Below are 25825 nucleotides of genomic sequence, written 5' to 3' on the forward strand. Positions count from 1 at the left end.
CCAAGTAGGATGAGGTGAGAGCTGTTTTGGAGCACCAGCCAGAGAGACTGGATGGTGGGACTGGTCTTTGGAAAAACCTGGGAAGGGCTCAAGGCGTTAACTAGGAGAGTGACTTACATGGTACCTGGGGCAGCTAGATGGAAGAAGACTAAAAGCATAAAATAGAAAAGATCATGCCTGCTAGTGCTTCCATCCTCAGAAAAAGTTCCACCAGATCTCTAGCTGAAATTAGTCAATGAGTCTCCCTCTCATATGACCGAAGCACGTTTCAAGCTGCTGCCTCTACACTCGGCGCTGAGCAGGTGGGTTTGAGCATGAGCCCTTCAAGAGTAGAGTCTTGGTTTTCCACATCCCTTCCACTCTCTGAGACATTAGCCTCACTGGTTTTCAAAGTCAGATGCCAAGGGAATTTGTCTTCCCAATATAGGTCCCCAGGTTGGGGAATCTGACCCCTTGCTCCTAGGGAAAGCTCCATAGTTGTGATATCCCTGCTCACAAGCTGTCACATCAGGGGTGTGGGTTCTGATTAGACTGCCTCTCTGCCCCTCCTATCCATCTCAGTGTGGCCTTTTCTTTTTCCCTTAGTTGTAGGAAATTTGTTCTGCAGGAGAAAAAAGAATGATGTAAACGTTTCATTATATAAAAAAATCTTGTTCATGTACTTTTAATAAGATTATATAGCATTAAATATCTATGATTGTTTAGATTCCATCGGAGATATTTAAAAGAATGGTTTAACTATTTTGTTAAAAAATGTAAGGCTGTAAATTTTGCCAAAACTGTATATTTTTAAGTTATTTAAATATATAATAAAAGATATAGTGAACATTAAAAGTATGACAAATATGATATTTCTCTTAATTCTTTTCAGCAATATATGAGCAATATATAGTTGAAAACCAGTAAATTAAAATATTTAAAGAGAGTCAAGAGATTACAATTTAATAACTAATGAAATAAACGTGTTTTTTTTTAAGATAATATTTGGGCAGCTGGAAGTTCTTTGATAAATTAATAGTGCAATTATGAGGAACTAGATGACAGAAAAACCTGTTGGCTCATTTACTATCCAGGAAGTTTACTAAAAAGGTGTCCAAAGAAATCTTAATATTACTGATATGTTGAAATTTTAGAGAAAAGTAACTTCCTGATAGAACTAGGCTGTTTTAATTAAATCATTGAAAATTGTGAGAGGTTTGAAATTGCTTCAAAATGCATTGAGGATTGGACACCATGATAGCAGTTGAAATGGCAGTTGAAAAAATGTAAGGTAGTTGCCCATTGTCAGAAAATGTCTGATTCTGACTGGAAATAGAGTCCCTTGGAAAATATGCACTAACCCATGCCCTGATTTAAGTGGTTTTTTTGAAAATGTTAGCATTCTTAGTAAAGAGTATCTTTTTTTCTAGCTCTGATGAGGGTTTAGCACAGTCAAGTATACTACATGTAACTCTACTGTTTATATTTTTTTCTCCATTCCTTGTTTTTCTCTCTCCTTTTAGTACTCATTTTGGTATGTTAAAAACTAGGTTGACACTAAATGCATTTTCATGTCCTGAGGAAGCTTATACTCAGAAAGGACTGCTAGAATGTGTTGTTAAAAAAAAAAAAAAAAAAAACCTAGAGGAAAACAGAAGAATTATTGCATTATTAGAACACATGCTTGAACGACAGTGGGACAGGCATAACTCTTTTTAAAACTTTTATTGTACATTCCTCAGCATCATCAGTCACCATTTGCTGATCCCTTTGGGATCAGAAACTATACCAATCATTTTGAATGTTATTCAGAGGTACCAAAAATAAAACAGCAGCTTAATGAAAGCTTTTGATAATTATCATTATTAAATAACTCAAAACCACTCCATTTTCATCAAACCTAGATATACTAGGACCTGATTTTGTTTTATGTTTTAGTTTGAATCTTATAGAAAATTATTTGTCATTAAGTCAGAAGTTTTCATTTTTCCACATGTTCATTCATTCATGCAACAATATTTACTGAATTTATTGAACTCTAGGAACTAAAAAGCCTCTTGATGAAGGTGAAAGAGGAGAGTGAAAAAATTGGCTTAAAACTCAACATTCAGAAAACGAAGATCATGGCATCTGGTCCCATCACTTCATGGCAAATAGATGGGGAAACAGTGGAAACAGTGTCAGACTTTATTTTTCTGGGCTCCAAAATCACTGCAGATGGTGACTGCAGCCATGAAATTAAAAGACGCTTACTCCTTGGAAGAAAAGTTATGACCAACCTAGATAGCATATTCAAAAGCAGAGACATTACTTTGCCAACAAAGGTCCGTCTAGTCAAAGCTATGGTTTTTCCAGTGGTCATGTATGGATGTGAGAGTTGGACTGTGAAGAAAGCTGAGCGCCGAAGAATTGATGCTTTTGAACTGTGGTGTTGGAGAAGACTCTTGAGAGTCCCTTGGACTGCAAGGAGATCCAACCAGTCCATTCTAAAGGAGATTAGCCCTGGGATTTCTTTGGAAGGAATGATGCTAAAGCTGAAATTCCAGTACTTTGGCCACCTCATGCGAAGAGTTGACTCATTGGAAAAGACTCTGATGCTGGGAGGGATTGGAGGCAGGAGGAGAAGGGGATGACAGAGGATGAGATGGCTGGATGGCATCACTGACTCAATGGATGTGAGTCTGAATGAACTCTGGGAGTTGGTGATGGATAGGGAGGACTGGTGTGCTGCAATTCAAGGGGTCGCAAAGAGTCGGACACGACTGAGAGACTGAACTGAACTGAACTGATTGAACTCTATCTGCCAACTCATATGCAGACAGATGATTATTCAAAATAAAAATAAACGGGTTCTGCCCTCAAATATGAACATATAATTGCAAGTTGTGGTAAGTAAAAGCAAATTGTAGCTGTGAAGCAAACACACAGTAAGAGGACCTATTGAGCTATGGGAAGAAATTTAAGAGTGCCATGTAAGCCCAGACCTGATTGACCAGAAGCAGCCAGAAAGTGACTGAATGATTAAAGAGCAGTATGGCCAGAACTTGATCATTACAGGGAAAGCGTGAAGGTGGAATTTGGAGAAGAAGGTATAGAACAGCTTCTGCATGGCCCATTAAAGAAGTATGGGTTTTATGTAAAGAGTATTGAAGTATCTTTTTAGGATTTATAAAAAGAGCAAAATATTCAGAATTACATTTTGAAAATATGTCCTAGCTGAAACTTTCAGAATACAGAGGAGGGGCTCTTGCTTGGGGTAGCAGAGTTCATAAAATACCAGATATACTCAAGTAGTAGGAAATATGGGTAAAGCATATTTTAATGCATTCTGAGCTCATAGAAAAGTAGTATAAATCTTAAGGATTAAAAAAAATGAAAAGAAAAAGAGTAGAAACTGGAAAATGAAATAGAAAACCAATGTCACAGGGAGATAGAAGCTGAATAAGCCAGGAGTGCCTTCAAAAATGGGAGGATTTCACATATCAAAGTGCTTATCCCAAATGGAGGTTAAGATGATTAGAGCAATTCTGGGTTGGTAACATAGCCTTGTTGCTGTTGTTCAGTCACTCAGTTGTGTCTAACTCTTTGTGACCCCATGGAATACAGCACACCAGGCCTCCCTGTCCTTCACTATCTCCCAGAATATGCTCAAACTCATGTCCATTGAATCAGTGACACCATCCAACTATATCATCCTCTGTCGTCCCCTTCTCCTCCTGCCCTCAATCTTTCCCAGCACTGGGGTCTCTTCCAGTGAGTCAGCTCTTTATATTAGGGGGCCAAAGTATCAGAGCTTCAGCTTCAGCATCAGTCTCCTTCCAAAGAGTATTCAGGGTCGATCTCCTTTAGGATTGACTGGTTTGCCCTCCTTGCTGTCCAAGGTATTCTCAAGAGTCTTTTTCAGCACCCAAGTTTGAAAGCATCAATTCTTTGACATTCAGTCTTATTTATGGTCCAACTTTCACATCTGTACATGACTACTGGAAAAACCGTAGCTTTGACTATATGGACCTTTGTCAGAAAAGTGATGTCTTTGCTTTTTAATAATCTATCTAGGCTTGTCATAGCTTTTCTTCCAAGGAGTAAGGTAACACAGCCTACCACCCAGCAAAGAAAAGGAAACAAAATCATCTCTGGAGTAAACATTTCAAATCAAATTCTCTTGTCTTTGAGTCTAAAGTTTAAAAAATATAAATTACAACATTCATACTTCCCAATTTTTAATTTTGCTCATTCTCTGACAGAGAGGTCTTGATGCCTACATGGAGCCGAGCTTCCATGAGAATGGAGGAAGACCTCAGAAGTCAAATTAGTTCAGAGCCAAGACTCCCTTGAGACTAATATTTGAAGAAGCTGAGAACTAATGGAATACCAAAGCCACCAAAGAGGGCAAGCAAGCCATTATGCAAGTCCCTGGAGAGCTATTCCTGATGATACGACATTCCTGATCCCAGTGCTTAGTACTGTCAAGAGAAAGGGGGTGGGGGAGAAGAGAGACAATGAGAAAAAGAGAGAGAGAATAACCAGAAGTCTAAATTTATCCATATTCATTTTAATATACCAAAATTTTATTTCCAGTTTATTTCTTAAGATTTCTAGCTCCATGTTCTAGAGTAGTAGTCAGCAAACATCTCTTTTTCTGTCAAGGATGAGATTGTAAATATTTTAGGTTTTGCAAGTCACATATACTCTTTATTGCATATTCATCTGTTTTTGTACCATCTTTAATAAACTAAACCAAGTTATGGCCAAACTTAAGCCTGGGTCATTTTTCCAACCCTTATTCTAGATGTTGAGGCCTTTCAGGTCACAGCCACAAATCTAAAGCCTTTCAAAACTCCTAAAGGATCAATTTGTGATCCATAACAGGAGGAAAAACACTTGTAAAATTAAAGGGAAGGAAGTGATCTATTGAGAGAATATTTTTTAGATAGATGGTGTTTCAAGAGGGAAGAAGGAGATGAAACAGTAAAACGATTGTGGGTTGTCCCCATGGGGGCAGGACCTGGGTTCTAAAAACTTATGGCATTAGTACTTGCTTGGCAGAGTCAAGGACACTTCTGAAAGGGAGAACAAACGTATGGAGGTTCACTGTGCATGATGCTCTGACAATCACTTCTGACAGGAGTGAGAGAAGGTAGAAAGACAGTAGGAATTGCATAACAGAAAAAATTTAGGAGTGAAGAAGCCTTCCCATTTTAAAATAATACTCAGTAGAAGTTAGCTACTGACTGAATTCCTTCATTGTTCCTTCACAGAAATTATGAATTTCAACTATTTTATTTTCCTGTGTTTCATTTGTCTGTCTCCCCTTTAGAAAATGAGTTTTTAAGGGAGAGGATGATGTCCAACTTACTCATTATTATTTTCCAAGACTTTGAGATTTTTTGCACTATAACAAGCACACTGTAAAGCTGCAAGATAGGGAAAAGTGGGGGGATAGAACAGGTGTTAGGGTGGTGGTATGGGGGAGACCTCAAGAATTTAGTTTTCGATATATTTTATTTTAAATACCTGGAATACACCCGCATGTGATGACATCAAGTAGATAAACAGACACAGTTTGGGAATCAAAAGGAAGATTTCGGTTAAACTCATAAATGCAAGAGTCATCAACATAAAGATGAGTTTACTGGCAAAATACGCACAGACCTGGTACTGCCTAGATGAACTGTACAATGGTTAAGTATCTGATGAGAGAAGGAGATTGGGGATAAATAGCCAGAAAGGTGGTAGGAAAATCAGGGCAATCTGATGTAGAGGAAACCAAGAGAGGGAGGGAAGTATTCCAAATGGGATGTGTTCCAAATTGTGCTGAATCTGCGGAGAGGTCAGATAGGACGAGAACATAATACAAATCATTTGATTTAGCAACACACAGGTCATTGGCAGGGCATTCTGCTGGAAAAGGGGAGGGAGCTTATATGTGAATGTAGTTTGATGACTTGGAAATATGGAGCTCTTTAGTAGATCAGATTTTGTGAGTATAAAATAAACAGGCAAGAGAGAAGATGGAGAAATTAATCTGTTTATTAACTTAGCAAAATCATATTTACCTTGCATTAAGTTTCAGCAGGGGGCACTTCCCTGGTGGCTCAGTGCAAAGAATTCACCTGCAATGCAAGAGACTTGGGTTTGATCCCTGGGTCAGGAAGATCCCCTAGAAAAGAGAATGGTTACCTACTCCGGTATTCTTGCCTGGGAAATCCCATGGACAGGATTCTAGTGAGCTACAGTCAAAGGGGTGGCAAGAGTTCATATGACTTAGCAACTAAACCACCACCACCACCACCAAGTTTCAGGAACTTTTTGAAATTTCACTGAGAATTTATCAGTGATTTTTCCTTTTTTATAGTTCTGTGCTCAATTTTTAAGGAAGCAGCAGTAGCTAAGTGTCACATCTCAGTTCATAAAATCTTGAAGTATGCAATGTCATCTTGCAAAGGACAAAGACTGTCAATGAAATTTGCTGTAACTAGAGGGTAAGTCCAATTCTAGAACTGCATGTTTACAAAGGCCTGGTTGATTTTGTGAGCACTGACAACTGTATTAGGAATGGAAACTCAGATAATAAGAGCAATCAAATATCATGCTTCAGGGTATAAACTGATTGCCTGCAGGGCTCAGGAAGAAATTTTCTCTCTGTCCCTTACCCTATGTATAGCACTATATATAATACTTGGGTAGACATATCAGAAGGGCTGGGTGAAGAAGCAAAAAGATTCACAGTCTCTGAAATGTGAGGCTTGGTCATTACAGAAGTCAAGATGCTGAACAATCTGTTTTTTATAAAAGAGTTGTGATTTCTAATATGTGAACTCATCTGCTGAAATATGCAGCACTAAATCTCCAAAGAAAGCAAACATATAACACTGAACAATCATTTTAGAAATTTCCAGACTAATAAATAAAAATTTAAAAGCAACATGAATTCTGAAAATCAATAATCCCTTCCACTATGGTTGATTTTTAGCTACAAATATTTCAGTGAGGCTACAGTTTCTTAGTTTTAAGTAAACACTGAGCCTGTATGTCAACCAACAGTCAACTAGTTAAATCAAGTTAATAGGAATGAAAACAAAAGTTGAATTTGGCATATGTTCACACAGGCACTTGAAATGGATATAGATTCTTTTCCCCTAAAATTCTTATTTCTTCTCTGAGTAATTACATTAATGATAATGGATTATGGAAGCATTAATCACTGCCCTAAATCCTATTAATATGGCTACTATTTGAAGATTATATGAAATATTTTCTGGTAACTTTTTATTAGACTGTCAATATTCAATACCCGTAACTACTGCATCGCTTTAACCTATCTATTTTCCCAGTATGAAAAACATATTTGCCTGTGTGTACATATCCCTGACCTTTAGTTGAATGAAACAAGATTGACCAAATACTTGAGGTATTGGAACTGCCGTTCAACCAATTAAGCTGTGCTTTCCATTTGTAAGGTCAGAAATGAAATCTTATTGACACTGTGTGGGTAGAAAAACAGATTACAGTAGTTAGATGCTTATAAATATGCCATGCACTAAGACACACAAAAAAGAAATATGAATAATAATCTTTAATTAACTGACAAATAACCATCATAGTAATCTGAAAAAATAATAATATAAAATATATAATAACATATTTCCTTATGTATTCCTCCTTCCTGATCAGCACTTTCCTTAATAAATGACCATCATTTGAAGCCAAATGAATCCAGGGGTTTGTGAGAGAGATGATAATTAAGTAAATGAAATTTAAGACTATTTCTAATACTATTTTCCATTAATAGTGCAGGTGCAGGTTTTTATCTCAAAATTTTCTTCCACTAAAATTATAATGTGTGTATGAGAAAGAATGAGAGATTTTATGATTTTTTGACAAGACAAAGTCCCCAAATAAAGTTAAGAACCAAATACTTTCTAACTCAAATGCACTGAATGCTGAGATGTCAGATGGTTTCAAATGAATAACAAGGGAAACATATTACAAATTATGTGAATCCATCAATAATAATTAATTATAAAACAGTCATATATCAACCATTATATTCACTGGAAATAATGAAAAGTAAAAAATTTTAAGAATGATAAACGCGTAATGAAACCAGGGTTTATATGTGTTTGTGTATGTGTGTGAGAGAGAATATTACTCTAATGTAATCAAACAAAATAGCAAGTTTACGGTTGGGTGTGATGAAAATATTGGTAGCATGGAATTAGGCAAGTAGAATTCAAACCATATCTACAGAACAGACGTCTAAGAACTGTGCCATCTTGGAAAAATATTTAAACTTCCTCAACTATATATAAAGGCTAAACAAAACCAACATTACAGGGTTGCTATGAGCATCCAAAGATACGTGTGAGACATCACTTAGCACAATTTCTGCCACATAGGAGGTGACAGATATGTCACTCAAGTTTCTCTTACCAGGAAGTTTCCTCTTTTCCATCCCTTCACTTCTTACTACTTTTAGTTGCTCCTCTATAGTCCTCGGATGCCCAAGGTGAGACTAGCTCAACAGTCTATCCCTCTCTTGACGGGAAATATATTACCGTAAAAGGAAATAATCCAGAACCAGGTCCTTCTTGATATTAATGGTTTATATTTGTGGTGCAGAGTTCCTGCCTGCATTTTTAATATGTTCCTCTCCATTTCCTAGTACCCCTCGGTGGTGACTGTCTCACTGGATCCCCATATGCTGTTGCTCTAGATCACCAATTGCTAATGGCAGCTGTATAAATTGCTTGTGAAAAGCCTTCCTGAAAGGAAGTTCTTTTTTTATAGCATGTTTTAATCAGGTTTCTTATTTGCAAAGAATAAAAAGTAGCTCTGATTGATTTAGCAGAAGAATAATTTGCCAAAAGTATATTAAGTATTTTCCTTTACCCCTTTCCTTCCTTTCCCCTTCTTTTTCTTCCTAGACAATTCAGATCAAAAGCCATTTTTAATGCTGAGCAAGGGGCCTGGTATAGGGCATTAAAATAGGGTTAGGTGGAAATTTGTCCAGTAGAGAAGTAACCTGAACAAGAGTGAGGATACTGTCAGTGTGGAGGAGGAGTGGGGTTGTAGCATGAGCAGCGTAAGGAGGGGGGAATGTACCAAATTGTGAGTGACAAGAGAAGAGAATCCATGAAGAAGTGGTTGATGGCATGAGAATCAACCCAATGTAGGGTTTAGAACTTAAGTAAAGAGAAGAGGGAGTCCATGTCTGGGCAGGTGTCCCAGTCCATGGTTTGGAGACTTGAGTATAGAGGGCATACAAGAAGACAGCTCAGGGTCAGTTGTTGGAATCCAAACACAGTAAAGAGGTATAGATTTCACACTCTGGCTAGGAACTGAGATGTGGTACCAGTGACAGGAGGCTGGTAAAAATATATGGAGACTGATTTCAAAAATTGATATATGGAGAATAATGGGAGCCAGATTTCTCACTACCTGTTAGCAGCAAAATGGCAACAGCAATGAACACATCGAGTTCCCAATTATTGGTGTCTAAACATCACGGTCACTAAAGGGAATGAGAACTCGTTGGAGAAAGGGATAATTCCAAGGTTGGATCAGGGAAAGTACCTGATGAGCCTGAAATACTTTCTTATGCCAGGAAGGAAAGAAAGCTTAAATAATAAGGGAATCATATGCCATCATTATTAAAAGGCTCCCACTGGTCAAATCAGAGACAACTTAAGTGTCAAAGTGAACAATACTAAAGACTTAAAACTCATCAAATAAAGTTAAAATCTACATATCCACATTAAATTTAATAAATAAGTAAATTAATTAAAAAGTCTGAAGGGATATACAAAGTCTCAAGATACTATGGCACGAGCACTTATTTTTCAAAATGTAAAACAGTAAGTTCATAATGCCGGGCAGACATCACCCTACTCAAGTGAACAAAGTTCACCTCAACAGTGACAGAACATGTTGAAATTGTACACCAGCAACTAGGAAACAATAGGAAAGCACTGCTCTGTAATTTCCTGAGAAATAGACACAACCTGAATCTAATAATGAGGAAATAATAAGGGAATGACAGACAAATCAAATTCAGAAGCATTTCTACAAAATAACTAGTTGATTGAAAAGCGTGGAAGTCACAAAATTCAAGAAAAGGCTGAGGAACTGTTCCAGACTGAAGGCAAGATTCTCTTTAAGCAGGCTATTCACTTATAAGATCCTACAGCATGCAATTTTTCTGAATTAAGAAAAAGAGAACATAAAAAAGGCCTCAAAATTGATTAGGTTGCTATTATGAAAAATGCACTGGCACAACATCCTTGGAGAGTAATGGTTTGGAGTTCATGTCATAATGGGATATAACATTGAAATGTTGGCTGTTACAGTAAAATGGTCAAAGCTTTTCACTGAAAGTTTTCCTATTTATTTTCACCTCTCTATCATTTATCTTGTCAAAGTTTATTTCTTATGGAAATAAACCAATGAATTCATCATTGTTGCTTCTTTGCATTTCAAAGTTCAAATTCCATGAGGCTAAGTAATTGATGATGTGAGATTCTAATACCTCCAGGAAATTTTTTTCTGCAATGCTTTTACCCAAGCTTAATCTTCTTCTGAGAAATTTTATTTATTATCAATAGTCATTTTGTTATTTATCAACCATCTTTTTTTTTGATACCCATTCCCTACCTCTGATTAAAACAATTCTTTCTAGACTGTAAACATCTCAACTTTAATTAGTCTAAAAATCACCTAGGAAATTTATAAAAATTCAGACTTTAATTTAGGAGGTTGTGTAAGGGGCCTGAGATTCTGCGTTTCTAACAAATTCATGGATGTTGCTGATCCATGGAATATACTTTGAATGTCAAGGTTATGGCTGTAAGTAGGGAAAGATGAGAGTTGTATTTGTTATATTTTCAGAGTAACAAATTACCCCCAAATTTAACAGCTTAAAGCAATAAACATTTATAACCCCACAGTTTTTTTGGCTCAGAAATCCAGGAATGGTTTAGCTAGGTACCGAAAAGTCTGAGAGTCTCTTCATTGCTGCAATTAAAGTTTGGATGGAGCTCCAGTTATCTCATGACTCAACTGGAAGAAGATCTCACTTCCAAACTAACTTAAGAGACCAGAGGGCACCCAAAGCCAGTGCTCTGGGACAACCCAGAGGAATGGGGTGGGAAGGGAGGAGAAAGGGGGGTTGAGGATGTGGAGAAACATGTGTACCCATGGCTGATTCATGTCAGTGAATGGCAAAAACCATCACAATATTGTAAAGTAATTATCCTCCAATTAAAATAAATTAATTAATTTTTAAAAAAGAGACCAACATTAGCTGTTGGCTGGAGCCATCAGTTCCTTGCCAAGGGCTCTCCCTAAGGCTTGCCACAACATGCAGATTATTCCCTCTTAAATGAGGAATCTTGTGAGGGAGAAAGAGTGCCCAAGATGCTACTGATTTTTTATGACCTGATTCAGTTCAGTTCAGTCGCTCAGTCATGAACGACTCTTTGCAACCCCATGAACTGCAGCATGCCAGGCCTCCCTGTCCATCACCAACTCCCAGAGTCCACCCAAACCCATGTCCATCGAGTTAGTGATGCCATCCAACCATCTCATCCTTTGTTGTCCCCCTCTCTTCCTGCCCTCAATCTTTCCCAGCATCCGGATCTTTTCAAATGAGTCAGCTCTTCACATCAGGTGGCCAAAGTATTGGAGTTCCAGCTTCAACATCAGTCCTTCCAATGAACACCCAGAACTGATCTCCTTTAGGATGGACTGGTTGGATCTCCTTTCAGTGCAAGGGACTCTCAAGAGTCTTCTCCAACATCACAGTTCAAAAGCATCAATTCTTCGGTGCTCAGCTTTCTTCACAGTCCAACTCTCACATCCATCCATGACTACTGGAAAAACCATAGCCTTGACTAGATGGACCTTTGTTGGCACAGTAATGTCTCTGCTTTTGAATATGCTATCTAGGTTGGTCATAACTTTCCTTCCAAGGAATAAGGGTCTTTTAGTTTCATGGCTGCAATCACCATCTGCAGTGATTTTGGAGCCCAAGAAAATAAAGTCAGCCACTGCTTCCACTGTTTCCCCATCTATTTGCCATGAAGTGATGGGACTGGATGCCATTATCTTAGTTTTCTGAATGTTGAGCTTAAAGCCAACTTTTTCACTCTCCACTTGCACTTCCATCAAGAGGCTCTTTAGTTCTTCTTCACTTTCTGCCATAAGGGTGATGTCATCTGCCTATCTGAGGTTATTGATATTTCTCCCGGCAATCTTGATTCCAGCTTGTGCTTCCTCCAGCCCAGCGTTTCTCATGATGTACTCTGCATAGAAGTTAAATAAGCAGGGTGACAATATACAGCCTTGATGTACTCCTTTTCCTATTTGGAACCAGTCTGTTGTTCCATGTTCAGTTTTAACTGTTGCTTCCTGATATATCAATAATTACTTTAAATGTAAATGGATTAAGTGTTCCAACCAAAAGACACAGACTAGCTGAATGGGTACAAAAACAAGACCCATATATATACTGTCTACAAGAAACCCACTTCAGACTTCCAGACACATATAGACTGAAAGTGAGATGATGGAAACAGTAAAGCATCTGCCTACAATGCAGGAGAGCTGGGTTCAATCCCTGTGTCCAGAAGATCCCCTGGAGAAGGAAATGACAACCCATTCCAGTACTCTTGCTTGGAAAGTCCCATTACAGAGGAGCCTGGTAGGCTACAGTCCACAGGGTCACAACGAGTCAGACATGACTGAGTGACTTCATTTCACTTCACTTCATGAAAATGGGAAGCAAAAGAAAGCTGGAGTAGCAATCCTCATATCAGATAAAATATAACTTGAAATAAAGAAGATTACAAGAGATAAGGAAAGACACTACATAATGATCAAGGTATTAGTCTAAGAGGAAGACATAACAAAATTGTAAATATCTATGTATACAACATAGGAGAACCTCAACACATAAGACAAACACCAACAGACATAAAGGGAGAAATTGACAGTATACAACAATAGTAGGAGATACCCCACTCACACCAATAGACAGATCATTAAAACAAAAAATTAATAAGGAAACACAAGTCTTGAATAATACATTATATGAGATGGATCTCATTGATATCTTCAGGACATTCCACCCAAATGCAGAAGAATACATTTTCTTTTCAAGTGCACATGGGACATTCTCCAGGATAGACCACATCTTGGCTCACAAATCAAATCTCAGTAAATTTAAGAAAATTGAAATCATATCAAGCATCTTCTCAGTCCACAACACTGAGTCTAGATATCAAATACAAGAAAACAACTGTAAGAAACACAAACACATTGAGATTAAATAATACATTTCTAAATAACCAACAGGTTACTGAAGAAATCAAAAGGGAAATCAAGAAATTTCTAGAAACAAATGACAATGAAAACACGACCACTGAAAACCTATGGGATCTAGCAAAAGCAGTTCTAAGAGGGAAGTTTAAAGCATACAATCCTACCTCAAGAAACAAAACAAAACAAAAATTGAATAGACAACCTAACTTTACACCTAAAACAAGTAGAAAAAGAAGAACAGAAAGAAAATAAAATTAGTTGAAGGAAAGAAATCATAAAAGATCTGGGCAGAAATAAATGAAAAAGAAATGAAAGAAACAATAGTAAAGATTAATAAAACTAAAAGCTGGTTCTTTGAGAAGATATACCAAATTGCCAAACCTTCAGCTAGACTTATCAAGAAAAAAAGAGAGAAGAATCAAATCAACAAAATTAGAAATGAAAAAAGGAGAGGTTACAACAGTGCAGAAATACAAAGGATTATGAGACTATTATGAACAACTATACGGCAATAAAATGGATAACCTGGAAAAAATGGGCAGATTCTTGGAAAAATTCAATCTTCCAAGACCAAACCAAGAAGATATAGAAATTATGAATAACCCAATTACAAACACTGAAATTGAAGCTGTGGTCAAAAATCTCCCAAAAAACAAAAGCCAAGGACCAGACAGCTTCACAGGAGAAATGTATCAAACATTTAGAGAAGTGCTAATGCTTATCCTTCTAAAATTCTTTCAAAAAGTTGCAGAGGAAGGAACACTTCCAAATTCATTATACAGGGTCACCATCACCCTGATACCAAAACCAGACAAAGACAACACACAAAAAAGAAAACTACAGGCCAATATCACTGATGAACATAGGTGCAAAATTCCTCAACAGACTTTTAGCAAACAGAATTCAGTAACACATCAAAAAGCTCATACACCATGATCAAGTTGGGTTTATTCCAGGGATGGAAGGATTCTTCAATATACACAAATCAATCAATGTGATACACCATAATAACAAAATAAAAGATAAAAACCATATGATCATCTCAATAAATGAAGATAAAGCTTTTGACAAAATTCAGCACACATTTATGATTAAAACTCTTTAAAAAGTGGGCATAGAAAGAACCTACCTCAACATAGTAAAGGCCATATACGATAAGCTTACAGCAAACATTATTATCAATGGTGAAAAACTGAAAGCATTCCCCCTAAGATCAGGAAAAGACTAGGGTGTCCACTTTCACCACTGTTATTCAACATAGTTCTGGAAGTCCTAGTCCAGAGCAATTAGAGAAGAAAAATAAATAAAAGGAATCCAGATTGGAAAAGAAGTAAAGCTCTCACTGTTTGCAGAGGACATGATACTGTGCATAGAAAACCCTAAAGATAGTATGAGAAAATTACTAGAGCTGATCAGTGAATTTAGCAAAGTTTCAGGATACAAAACCAATACACAGAAATCACTTGGATTTCTATATACTAACAATGAAAAATCAGAAAGAGAAATTAAGGAATCAATCCCATTCACCACTGCAAAAAAAGGAATTAAATATCTGGAATAAACTTACTTAAGGAGACAAAGAACTGTACACAGAAAAATTTAAGACACTAATGAAAGAAATGAAAGATTACATAAACAGATTGAGAAATATTCCTTGTTCCTGGGTAGGAAGAATCAATATTGTGAAAATTACTATACTACCAAACACCATCTACAGAGTCAATGTGATCCCTATCAAATTACCAATAGCATTTTTCACAGAACTAGAACAAAAAGTTTCACAATTCATATGGAAACACAAAGACCCCAGATAGCCAAAGCAGTCTTGAGAAAGAAGAATGCAGCTGTAAGAATCAACCTTCCTGACTTCAGATTATACTACAAAGCTACAGTCATCAAGACAGTATGGTACTGGCACAAATACAGAAATACAGACCAATGAAAGAAGATACAAAGTCCAGAAATAAACCCATGCACCTACGGGTACCTTATTTTTGAAAAAGGAGGCAAGAATATACAGTGGGGCAAAGACAGCCTCTTCAATAAATGGTGCTGGGAAAACTGGACAGCTACATCTAAAAGAATGAAATTAGAATGCTTCCTAACACCATACACAAAGATAAACTCAACATGTATTAAAGACCTAAATTTAAGACCAGAAGCTATAAAACTCTTAGAGGAAAACATAGGCAGAACACTTGATGACATAAATCAAAAGCAAGATCCTCTATGACCCGCCTCCTAGAATAATGGAAATAAAAACAAAAGTAAAAATGTGGGACCTGGTTAAACTTAAAAGCTTTTGAACAGCAAAGGAAACTATAAGCAAGGTGAAAAGACAATCCTCAGAATGGTAGAGAATAATAGCAAATGAAACAACTGACAAAAGATTAATTTCCAAAATGTACAAGCAGTTCATACAACTCAATACCAGAAAAACAAACTATACAATCCAAAAGTGGGGAAAAGACTTAAACAGACATTTCACCAAAGAAGACATACAGATGGCTAACAAACACATGAAAAGATGCTCAACATCCTCATTATTAGAGAAAAGCAAATCAAAACTACAATGAGCTATCACCTCACACCAGTCAGAATGGCCATCATCAAAAGGTCTACAAACAGTAAATGCTGGAGAGGGTGTAGAGAAAAGGGAATGTTCTTGCACTGTTGGTGGGAATATAAATTGATACATCCACTATAGAAGATGGTATGGAGATTTCTTAAAAACCTAGGAATAAAACCACCATATGACCCAGCAATCCTACTCCTAGGCATATACCCTGAGGAGACCAAAATTGAAAAAGACATATGTATCCCATCGTTCATTGTAGCACTATTTATAATAGCTAGAACATGGAAGCAACCTAGATGTCCATCAACATCTAGATGAATGGGTAAAGAAGCTGTGGTACATACACACAATGAGATATTACTCAGCCATCAAAAGTAATGCATTTGAGTCAGTTCTAATGAAGTGGGTGAACCTAGAACCTATTATACAGAGTGTAAGCAAGTCAGAAAGAGAAAGATAAATAACATATTCTACTGCATATATATGGAATCTAGAAAAATGGTACTGAAGAATATATTTACAGGGCAGCAATGGAGAAACAGACATAGAGAATAGACTTATGACATGGGGAGATGGAAGGAGAGGATGAAATGTATGGAAAGGTTAATATTGAAACTTACATTACCATATGTAAAATAGATAATCAATGGGAATTTGTTGTATGGCTCAAGAAACTCAAACAGGGGCTCTGTATCAACCTAGAGAGGTGGGATGGGGCAAGAGATGGGAGGGAGGTTCAAAAGGGAGGGGATATACGTATACCTATGGCTGATTCATGTTGAGGTTTGACAGAAAACAACAAAATTCTGTAAAGTAATTATCCTTCAATAAAAAAATTAATTAATTGTAAAAAAGACCTATCTCATCTTTCTCACCCCGCCCCCACCACTCCAAGCTCTTCATTAACAAAGCAAGAGGAACTACAAACTATAAACTATTTTCTGCTTAATACTTATACTGCTTACTTAAATTTGTAGCTAAGCTGGTTATTACTTCAATCTTGTTTTCCATATCATATTGGACTCCTCAGTTACCACTGCCTATGCAGTTGTGATTCTAGTGCAACTTAAATGAAAGCAAGGATCAATCTGGATGGTAATAACCTTGGAGATTTTATTGTCCTCTCCAGCCTATCAGCCATCTGCAAAACAGACAATGCTACACCTCAGTCTATCTCAAAATTCAACATTTTTTATGAAGATATATGTGTTCCAAGAAACCCTTTTCTCCTCAACAGCCTTTCAGAGTATTATCCAATTTCAGCCCTTTCCCAAAACAACACATTAATCTGTATGATAGGCCAGGAAGGTGAAGGAAATGTTACCAGGAGAGGAAGCATTTATCTTCTTGTTTGCTCTTGGCATCCAATGGCATCATTTTAACCATTAATAAATGGCCTTAACTGGACATTTAGAAAAGTAAAAGCCTCTCCCACATCCAAATAAATTTTAATTGCAATTCAAGCAATTACTACAAGTTGATAAAGCAGAGCCTTATAGATAGGTATTATCCCAAGTGTGCCCCAAAACCAAAACAGTAAAAAGGCATTTGAGCCAGTCATCAAGAGAAAGTTCACAACTGCAGACAGTCCAAGGTTATAGAACTTAATAATAACAGGTTATATAATAGCCCCATCAAAACCAATAGCAGTGGATAAAGTGGCATTCAAAAGGCAGCAGGGACCTACCAAAAATCAACTCCATTTCTTCTGAATTTAGCTTCAGGACATTTTAGAAACCCAGGCCTAAGTGTCAGTTAGGCACCTCATCAAGCCAAAAATTGCTTCTCTTCCCTCTCTCCTCCAGGTCCCTTAAGATGAAAAGGTAAACCTGCATGTCATCAAGCCAACAATGTTAGTCGAAATTATGGCTCAGCGTGATTGTCTCTAATGGAGGCACAAGCACACGGGACAGCATGGGTTGGATTTTTACCCTGTGTGACTCCAAAGAGTAGTTCAACCACTCTAGAGAACACTCCACCTATAAAATAAAGTTGGGTATGTGAAGCATGAAATAAAATTGACACTATTTTAACAGTGCATTGGCGTGAAATGCATCCAGTGAGGTCTTATTAGAACAGATGAATGCAGAAGAAAAGTCAGATATTTTCCTAAAATGTAATCTTTCTACCATTATATTCAGTCTGAGGAAAACTTGGGATACAGTTGAAAAATTTTCAAAGAGTTTTTATTTTGGGATTAAGACCCTGGTAATTCTAACATTAGGGTATAAAATGAGGTCTTTATGCAGGTATTTGGAGTTGAGAAAGAGTCATGATGACATCATTAAAGACAAGAATTTCTTCACCTTTGAGAAAGCAGGACTTGCACAGCTAATCCACCACTGAATAAATTCCAAACTCAATATGTTTGAAAAGAACAATGAATGCATACATTCACTTAAGGAAAATGGAAAAATTACACTTTGTGAATAGGCATAACTGCATAAGCTCTGTGTGTGTGTGTATGTGTGTGCATATGATAATAAATGAAATAGAAGCTTTAGTGGTATTAAGACAATTTCTCAGCAATCCCAATTGCACATGTACCTTTCTTTTTTCTTTCTTGTATTCTTTCCAATAGACATTGCTTGTTTACCCATTTTCCATTTTTCCTTCTCAAGAGAAATCTTTCCTGCATTTGACCATGTTTTTCATGGAAGAAAAGTACCAGCCCCAGCCTGGAATGAATTGTGGTTGATGTAATACAACTATGGTTGTCCCATCTACCTTCCTTGGAATTGATTAAACTTTAATCTCATCACAGTGAAGCAAAGGTTTGAGGTCATTTTAAATACAGTTTTAATGAATTTTAGGGTTTTACCTTAGATTTTACACACCCTAACATGAATGCCCAGTGTTCTACAGATTCTAGTTTGTCTTTGATTTCAAAAAGTCAAGATCAGTTTTATTTTATCTGAATGATCATTTAAATGTACTCACTAAGCCCTGAAAATTTTCCCAAAAAATAAATATAAAGGGATTTTTTGAAGCTTCACAAATCTGCAGTCATTAAAACATACTTTTGCTTTTAACTTTTAAAATACAACATATTATTCACAAAATTACTTCATCATATTTTTTACTCTAAAGTTACTGATTTTGCACACACACAAAAATGTCTGCACTTGAGCTAATACCATCATTTAACAATATTTTTATGACTTTGTTATATAGCATACTTTCAAAATGCTTTTAAATTATAATAGTTTTGCTTTAAAAACAGCAAATAGCAAAAACAATCACAGACATCTTGACATACATAAACACAGTTTGAAAATATCTCTGCCATGTGGCAAAAGCATAAACACAGCTTATAGTTTGCTCAGAATGCCAACTTTGAAATTTTGAATTTTTAAATTTTTTCAATAAAAATTTGAAGAATTTCATTTTTTACTTAAAATCAAAATATATTCATAGTTTATATTATACTTTGCTATTTCAAATTTGCCCTATTTAATTTTTATAATTCATGACTACATCAAAACCAATAAGATGCTTTGCACTACTAAAGAATTTTTCTCGAGATTGAACATAATGAAAAGAACTATGATATTACAGAATGATTGGAAGTATGCTTCCTTGGTGGCTCCGATGGTAAAGAATCTGCCTGCAATGTGGAGACCTGGGTCAATTCCTGGGTCGGGAAGATCCCCTGCAGGAGGACATGGCAACCCACTCCAGTATTCTTACATGCAGAATTCCATGGACAGAGTCTGGCAGGCTACAGTCCATGGAGTCTCAAAGAGTTGCACAGGATTGAGTGACTAATACTTTTCATAGCATTTACAGTTGAAAGAAGATAAACTTTACACAAAGATTATTGTGGAAAAAGTATTTTTAATAATAAAAATAATTTAAAAGATTATTTTTGAAGCTGGTTAACACTTTGTTCCATTTTATTTTTTCTGAAGGTTCATAAATATATCATGATTGAGTTCATAAAACGGTTACCAGTTTCTTGGTTTCATATGTCACCAGACGCCAGAAAACATTCAACAGGGGAGCACATCTCACTGAAACCCTCTCTTATTAATTGCATCTATTCAAGTAATGAGAAGTTGCCAAATAGTTTAAAATTACAAATACTCCCTTTTATTCTGTAAAATTCTCATGGTAATTTCTTCATCATTCTCTCCCATGGACAACTCCACTATTCTTTTAGAAGTCTGGTAACAGCTTGAACCATCTAATTAATCAATAAAAAATATGTTTTTCAACTATGAGTTTTGTTTTGGGCTTTTTAAAACATAATTTACATATACATATGTATATATTTTCCACTTTCAGTAAGTTCTCATAGTACATATAACTAATCTATCATTTTAGTACTTATATTAATAAAAAACCTCTAGTTCCTGTGAGGAAAGCCATATATAAATGTAAGAAGTAGATTAAATATTTTAAAACTTAAAACGTTCAAAAAAATAAAACATTTAAGAATTTTGCAGTAGAATATGCTGCACAGAGCCTTATCAATATACTGCCAGAGAGCATTTCTCAAGAAATCATCTCATCTAAATATTTTCAAAATAATGATTTCAAAAATCAGGTCAACATTTTCAATTCAATTTTATATTCTATTATTCATTTTCCTTAGGTAATCCTCCTGTAATTTTCCATTATGGCCCTTTCTTCCTAATCTGAAGATTAGTGGTAGGTTTCTAGTCTGTATTAGAATTGAAGGCATTATTTCCATGAATTACACTGTAGCATGCAAAACTTTCTTAAGAATCTGGTTTATGTGTAATCTGCCAAAACCAGATTTGTTGTAAGAACTGATAAAACCACAGCATGTATACCTGGCTCCACCTTTCCTTATCTCTGCCTCTCTGTACCAAGTTACAAACAAAGGTATCAGACGGTGAAAATAAAATATATTCTATTTACTGTAGTACAGCTGCCTTTTTACTATCATTTTGCCATATGTTTTGTGTTAGAAAACAATTAATTGTAATGATTAAGAGAATGGGTTCTTCTGTAATTCTATTGCTTATCGGTTGTACATCATTACTAAATCTCTTCTAGCTCCAGTTTCTCATCTATAAAAAGGAGATAATATCACTACCCCATAAAGTTACTGTGAAGAATAAACAAGGCAATATTAATACAGAGCTTAGAAGAATAATGGATACATTATAAACATCCAGTAAATTATTTGGAAAAGTCACGTAAAGGTTTTGAAATGTAGCCAGTCTTTTCTTTTTTGGAAAGGTCAAGATGCTCTTCAAAAAAGCAGCGGCTTCTGAGGCTCCTCGTGTTCTTTGGAGTGCAACTAGATAGATAGAAGGAGGCCTCTCAGGGAACAATATCTATGCTTTTCACACTTTTATCATTCTTAGAATTCCTGAATTATCAAAAAATGTAAGAACAGAATAGCATGTCACAGGTTAACAAATCATCTGTAATTCTGGCATTTGGAATGATATGTACAGGAGAACTTTCTCTCATTCTTTACTATTTGATTCCACTTTAAATTTCCCTTTCTGACCAAAAATGTAGCTCTTTGAATAAAAACGCTGAACTATAGGAAATAAAAATGAAAAGATAATTTGAAAGGCAAACTGGAGCTACCAGTCAAACTTCTAAATAGGGTATTTATTTCAGGCTACTTGTTGATTACAGCAGGGGAGAAAATCTCAATTCCAGCACATTTTTTGTCTGATATGAAGAGCCTACCCTACTTTGACATCTCCTTGAAAGTTATGTGTGTGTGGTGGGGAAGCAGAGGGTGGTGGTGGTGAGGGGACAGACATGATTCCTTAATTTAAATTGCACTTTTAGTCAGTGGAAAGAAATTAGCAATATTTCCTTTCATTTTGAGTTTTGATGTCCCATTATTCCCCTGGTTTGCATTTAAAATCAGTCTTCTCATAGGCTAGAAATTGTCTTTGCTTCCCTGACAGGTTTGACAGCATTCAATTCTTAAACAAGTCTTATAGGAAAGGTGGAAAAAAATGTATTCTGAAACAAAAAGGCCCCATATTTTTCACACTGAAACCTTTACTCATTTTCCTTTTGAAACAAAAAGCTCTAACATGGATGGCATCTCCAACTTTTAAATGTAACTAAACCAGAGACCTTTCCTCATAGAAGTTCATGTAGGAACTGAGCAGCCTAGGGAACTTCAGTGCCACAGAGAATGCTTTCACAGACTGTAAGTGCCTATAGTAATTTAATAGCAACAAGTTTGGAAAAATAGAAAAGCAATAACTAGAATTCTTCCTGGGAAAGTTCAATTAATTCAATTGGGCCTTCAGTTGCAAAATTTTTATGAGAGCTAGAGTCTCTAACCTTATTTCAATGAAAATAAGTAGAATACCATTAATTCCTTTTTGGCATTACATTTGATTGTGTGAAGAGGCTTTCATGCTTCAGCTTGTAACCTATTTCCCTTGATATATGAACATTATTTTCCTCTTATTTTAATGCAGAAGCTTAAGGCTAAGGTGTCAAAATTGTCTTATATTTCCTATTTTTTTTCTTATACTTCACCAAGTGAATACCATAATCAAAACCTGGAAATAGCTATTTTTCCCCTGACAATACTTACAATTTCTATATTTAACCAGATTATCTCCTGCCCCTACTTTTTCTCATGAAACCCAAGTAAGGGTGGTCTGGGGTACTGACCATGAATGGTGCACTAAATAATATTAAGATTTTCTCAGTCATTAATTGAACTTCCTTAGGGAAAGAATTCAATAACAGAATACTCTGAGGACTTAGAAACAGGGTTGTAGAAGAAATAATAACATAAAAATATTTTTCATGTATTAAGTGGGAGGGTAGGTTACAAAACACCACCTACTCTCTAATCATGTGTGTTTTACCTTTTCATCTACATCATTCTACCATTATTTCCTTATTCCCCGTGCTTCAGAGTCCTCTGCAACCCTTAAACACTGGGGCAGCACCCAAATGGTGTAGTCAACCCATACTTCCAGCCCAACTCCCAAACATCACCCAGTTAGAAGAGGCCTGAGTTACATATGCTGCTCTAAGCCAGGAGTCACATTTCCCCCACCATCTCTCTTTCATTTTATGCCCACCCCAAACATTCCCCTTTTCTTTGACCTTTTAGAAGTCATAACTAGAGCTGTAGCAGATACTTTGCTACCATAAAGAAAAAGTCTCAAGAACAACTGTGTGTTAATAAATGTTTAACAATTTTTTTTTTTTTTTGGTATGTGCAGGAGGTGGGGACTGCGGGGAGTTCTCATACATTGTATTTGCTGATTTTCTGGGTGTAAATACCTCCACCATGTTCTATGTAAAGGCCACGGTGTGACATCACTTAACATCAACTGAAGAAAACACATGCAATAAGTGTATCATTATATAGTATTTCCACCACACAGTAACAACAGATACAAGTAACTTTTCATAAATAACAGCAAAATTAAGTAAAATCATTAGGAAGTCATGAGTTTTCAAGTATGTTTTTCAAGGCTTTTAAAAACAATGTAAGTGTTCATAAAATTTCATTTTTAATGATGCCTGTTTCATGACCACCTCACCAATTTCTGAAAATTTGACCATTGGCTCTTATAGGCTGCTCTAGCATACCACTGCTCAAGAGAACCCCAGAGATTTGGTCCTGATAGCAAGAAGCCACTAAATCCTTGCTAATATCTGTCTACTCCAATCTTTGTGTTATCTCCACAAGGAAACCTAGGTTTGACTAGGATACTTAGTCAAGTCTTCTGTCACTTGTATCTTAGGCATACCTAACACAGTAAACTCTTCTCTACCTCAATCTTTTTGCTAATTTCATACTTCTTCACTGATAGGACCCCTGGTATTCAGGGAGTTGGCATCTTCTTAAAAAGAGGGTTCTAGGCCAGTTATTCTCCTAGGTATGGCTTTCCTAATCACCGATTTATCTAGTTTCTTATCACTTTCCTTTGTTTTATTTCACCACACTTGTAACTATCTGCAACACACACACACACACATATATATATATATATATTTTTTTTTTTTTTGCTTGTTTGTTACCTGTTTCTCTCACCAGAAGGAAAATTGTTTGAAAGAAGACTATTGCTTTTTCATGGTAGACAAGGTTATAGGGAGGACACAGCCAGTGTGATAGAGAGCTAGGTTGTACTGAATAAATAAATAATATATTAATAATAAAGAGGGCGCAGTCCTAAGATGGTGGAGGAATAGGACAGAGAGACCACTTTCTCCCCCACAAATTCATCGAAAGATCATTCATACGCTGAGAAAATTTCACAATACAACTTCTGAACACTGGCGGAGAACACCAGGCACCCAGAAAGGCAGCCTATTGTCTTTGAAAGGAGGTAGGACAAAAGATAAAAGATAAAAAGAGAGACAAAAAAGTTAGGGACAGAGACCCGTTGTGGGAAGGGAGTCAACAAGGAGTTTCCAAACACCAGGAAACCCTCTCACTGGTGGGTCTATGAAGAGTTTTGGAATCTCAGAGGGCAACATAACCAGGAGGAAAAAAAACAAAAACAAAAAATCCACAGATTGCATACCTAACCACAACTCCCAGCAGAGAAGTAGCTCAGAAGCTCATGTCCACCAGCAGCAGTGGCTAAACAGGGAGGCATGGGCTGCATGCTTAGGGTTAGGACTGTGCCTGAATGCCCTGAAGACAATCTGGGGGAGCTAATGTGAGATAACAACCCAAACTGTGGGATAGCCACAGAGGAAAAGAAAAAAAAAAAAAGAGAGACAGAACTTTCCCACAAAAAGCTATAAGGCACAACCTGGCCCACTCACAGAACAAAGGATTGAGCAAACACCAGAGGAGAGCTAGCCAGCTGTGGACTGGCCCCTCCCCCTGCAGGAGGCAGAGAGGCAGATGGGAGACAGCAGAGCTGGAAAGCAAGGGGCAATCTCGGCCCCAGAGATGGCATCCTCCACCAAACTGGGAGCAGGCTCCCAGTTCCTAACCAAGTCTTCCTGGGATCCTGGATGGTTGACATCCACCAGGAGGTTCACAGTCAGAGATCAGCTCCCCAGAGGAGATACACGACACATCTGAGACAGTGCTCCCGCTGCACACCCAGGAAACCGAGGGGCTGGGACCTAGGAGGTGATGACACACTGCCCACCTGGGGAGAGTGCTCTCGCCAAGCACCTGGACGCCTGAGCTGCTCACACCTGGGAAGGGCACAAAACGCAGGCCCAACTGAGTCTGTGCCTTTGTGGAGTACCCAAGAACCTGAACATGAGTGGCTTAGACCTGGGAAATGCACAAAACCCAGGGCCCACTTTGGACAGTTCCCCTGCAGAGCAACCTGGAGCCTGAGCAATGTAGACGGAGAAAGCACACATGCCATAAGCGGGGGCAAACCCAGTGTGGCCCAGACACTGCAAACACTCCCCACACACACCAGTGATATTTGTTTGCAGTGTTCCTCCCTCCCCACAGCACAACTGAACAAGTGAGCCTAAATAAGTGATGACCTTCACCCCCTTGTGTCAGGGCAGAAATTAGACACTGAAGAGACTTGGAAACAGAGGAAGCCAAAATAAACAAAGAAGAGGGAACCACTTTGGAAGTGACAGGTGCAAAAGATTAAAACCCTGTAGTTAGCACTGACTACATTGGAAGAGGCCTATCGACCTTCAGAAGACGTATAAGCTGAAACAAAGAGCTATCTGAAACTGAACTGACCCCACACTGCCCTCAACAGCTCCAGAGAAGTTCCTAGATATATTTTACTATTATCATTTTTAATTTTTTTTTATTTTTAAGTTCTTTATTACTCCTTTAATTTTTATTTTTTAACCTACTATTACCTTGCAAAAAAAAAAAAAAGACCCTATTTTTAAAGCAAATTTAATATATTTTTAAAATAATTTTTGTGATTTTGCTTTGTTTTTTTTTAATATTGTATTTTTGAGAGTCTAACCTCTACTCTAGATTTTTAATCTTTACTTTTTGATATTTGTTTCCAGTTTTGTACTTTT

At 36.8% G+C, this 25825-nt stretch overlaps 1 pseudogene; it reads left to right on the plus strand.

Moving 5' to 3' along the window:
- Positions 1 to 25169, plus strand: part of LOC147355133 (uncharacterized) — a 41996-nt pseudogene extending 16827 nt beyond the window's left edge.
- Positions 25170 to 25825: the final 656 nt, after the last annotated feature.

The sequence above is a fragment of the Bos grunniens genome, chromosome 17 (genome assembly GCF_055505025.1).
Source record: "Bos grunniens cultivar Pamir isolate PY7600 chromosome 17, Bosgru_T2T1.0, whole genome shotgun sequence".
Taxonomy (NCBI): Eukaryota; Metazoa; Chordata; class Mammalia; order Artiodactyla; family Bovidae; genus Bos; species Bos grunniens.